The sequence below is a fragment of the Pezoporus flaviventris genome, unplaced genomic scaffold (genome assembly GCF_033815535.1).
Source record: "Pezoporus flaviventris isolate CSIRO_AGI_PZ_B2104156 unplaced genomic scaffold, CSIRO_AGI_Pfla_v1 ptg000078l, whole genome shotgun sequence".
In the NCBI taxonomy this organism is placed as follows: domain Eukaryota; kingdom Metazoa; phylum Chordata; class Aves; order Psittaciformes; family Psittacidae; genus Pezoporus; species Pezoporus flaviventris.
The window spans coordinates 16,301,605-16,304,947 of record NW_026892626.1 but is presented as its reverse complement, the minus strand read 5'-3'; positions in this window follow the sequence as shown (position 1 = coordinate 16,304,947).

Genomic DNA, 3,343 nt, shown 5'->3' with positions numbered 1-3,343 from the left:
TCAGCTCACTGTCTCCTTCCCACTCCTTCCACTCTAATCCAGAACCCACTGCTTGAAGTGGGGAACTTCACAGAGCATGCCACATCATCTGATCTGTTCAGCTGAAGTCAAGCCCAGTGCCACTTTTGAAGTAACTGATGTAAAATCTAAGCTTTATTTGGCAGTTACTTGTGTGTATCATGCCTTACTGACATGGTTCAGTCTAACTCTGCACTACCAGACAGCACAGTGTTCACCCCAGCATGAGCTAAAGCAGGGGGAGGACTGGACAGACAGAAACCAGCACAGCAGGACATGCTGCGAGCTGATGGTACTGGTCCCCCTGCAGGAGCAGGTGTGAGTCTGCAGGGACCAGCACACTGTCTCTTGCAAGCAGAGGGTGCATAGGGTGGACAGAATAGGAGACAGACCCTTAGTTCTCATCTGGTGTAAAGCAATCAGGTGCTCATAAGGATCACAGCTGGGGGGGGAATGATACCAGCCCATCACACAGCATAAGCCTCAGGGAGCCTGATGGCCTTAGGGAATGCCATATTCCATTCCTTCCCCTTCTCTTCATGTGAGGGATGCTAGGAAAAGGAGTGGCTGCACAGAGGTAGTTCAAAAAGGATCATTTCTGTCCTTGCTAACTGGTATTTTAGCTAAAGCCTATTAGTGGGAACGAAGGTCCAGACCCCTGTGGCCACCTCCATGCACTTCCCAGCATTTTATGTATCCTGCCTTGTATATCCTGCCTGTGAGTGCACATCGATGACAAATAAATTACATTGCTATGAAATCAATTCTTTGTTCTGCTTCAGCTTCTCACAGCAGGCAATGTTAGAGGAAGGGAAAGCAGGAGAGGTTTGGGTTTCTCCCATTCCTGCAAGGTGCAGGACAACATACTTCATCCCAGCCCTCTTTCCATCAGCTTACAATAGGCATAGTGCAAATCCACACAGAGGATCAGTCACACTGGAACTCAAATACAGGTGTGCAGGCTTAGCAGGAGCTTCTTCAAGAAGTCTTTTCTTTACTACAGGTTTATAACTGATCTCTGAGAATCCATCCCAGCTGATGCCCAGGATGTGCTTAATGACCACAACACTACTACTGCTCAGTTAGGACATCTTCTACTATTCAATATGTGGCTGAGGTTCTAGATTTGTTACCTAAAAGCCTAGGGTTGAAATTACAAGTTGAAGCTTTACCTTCTCTCCTCCTCCACAACAGGTTTCTAAGCATTAGTTGGGCTTTCCTTTCATGTTTTGCACATTCAGGTCCTCCTGCCAGTCCTGTCCAGCTGCTCACTTCTTCTAGGTCATGGCAACCCAAGAAGGACCAAGGGGTTCTCCGTGTCATCATCCAGGGTGCTGAAGGGTACAACACAGGGCCTTAGGAGAAAGATTACACACGGGGAGTTAATTGTACTTACTGTTTGAACCACAGCTCCATCTGAGAGGTTACCAAGAGTGTGCACATTCCCCTTTGGAAGTAAATCCCCTCTCTGTGATGAGAGGCACGTTAACATGCTCCACTTAAGAGCCCCTCCACAACGGCCAGGATGGGCAGCAAACCATGGGGGTGATTTTGCAAAGCTCATCCCCAGCTGTAATTCACAGCTACCAGCAATGGGGGTCAGCAAATACAGCCCCCACCTCATGCAGTGCCCCAAAACACAACCTCAGACCCCTCTTAATACTCCCCCAGCTCACCTTGTGTGGTTCCAGCATTGATTCGCTAACAGCCAGGATGTCACCAAGAACTCTAGCTCCATTAACAGGCCTCCTACCCCATCCACGTCCTCTGTACCTCAGCATGGAGCAAAGGGCGAGTTCTTAAACCAGACCTACCTGTTGTGACAGCTGAGCTGACTTCACCTTCCCTCCTGCAGTAAAACACCACAGGGAACTTGCCCATTCTTAACTCCAGAGTCTTTGCTGCAAGCCAGGCAGTTCAGGAGCCTGCTGAGGGTCAGTCCTTCTGCCATAGCCATCATTCCAGGCAAGGAAAAGCATAGCACAAGAAAGAGGCAGGACCACAGGGGTTTGGTGAAGAGAAGGAACTAACCCTGACAGTTATCCTGGATTAAAACAAAGAGCAGGAATGCCTTTGGTGTGGCCAGCACAAGGGGATTTCAGTAGTAAAGCACATATCAGCTACGGCAGCTCTGCCACTCGATTAGACTCCATCCAGTAGACAGCACTTCAAACGTCAGTCTGAAGGGGCAGCCTGCCCAGCAGACTTGGCCTAACCACAGGAAGATGAAGTAGCTGCATTTCTTCCCCTCCTCTCTGCCAAGGCAACTGTACATTGTCACTATAAATAGAGATGAGCTGGATCCCTACTTCTTTTAACCTTGGAGGGAGACAACTCAGCCACTGTACCAGCAAAGGGCTGTTGCCACCTAGGAACATCTGGATGCCACTGGTGTTTCCTCTCAGCCATGTGCCTGCTGAGGTTTGGCTGCCTCAGGGGTAGAAGCACATGGTCAGGACTCCCAGCAAACCCAGTCTGCCCAGCACACACACTGGGACGGGTGCCCTGCTGACACAAAAGCCACATCAGCAGCAAAGCACGAGCTGGAAGCATGGCCAGAAATGCTCACTGCAGCCTGGAGGCCAGGAGGATGCCTCAGTGCCTGCTGCTGCAGATAGGGAAGATAAAGACAGGGCTACTGAATGTGGGGTTTTGACCTCATGAGACTGCTTTCCAAGGTCAGTGCCTCACGGTGGAGGTCAGGCTCCAAGCAAGCAGGACGCCTGTGTGCAGGCAGGTTTTATTACAGGGCTTTGCTCTTGTATTCACATCGTAACACTTGAAGCTGTGCCAAGCTGGCCTTGGAAGCGCAAACCACGCCTGGTTTCCATGTGGGAGGAGGAGGTTATAGGCAGCAGGCCCCTAGCTTTTGAAAGGAACTGGCAAAACCAGTAAGTATTTCCAATTCTAAGAAGAAGATTTTGACGGTTCTGAGCTAAAAGATGAATTAATGCACAAGAGTGGAACCTAATATTCCAAGTAACAGAGTTACAAGACACAAGCACATGGATCATTGCAGCAGCAGCAGCAGCTCCGTAAGTGCACGTTCCAAGCGGAAGCAGTGGAATTGCAAAGTAAGGGCGCAGCCCCCAAGGGTCAGCACATAACAAAGCACAAGGGTGAGAGCCCAACTCCCACCTTAGCAGTGCTCAGCTGCACAGGAGAGACGGATCCACGTTAGGAAGAACATGAACAAGAGCTGAGCAGGATGAGTTTGTAGCTGGAAACTCAGTGTTCTCTCCACTGTGTGGAGCAGTAACAGCTGGAGGAGAGCAGCAGAGGATTTGGAGCCCTTTAGCCCCAGCCATCAGTATTTAAGCAATTG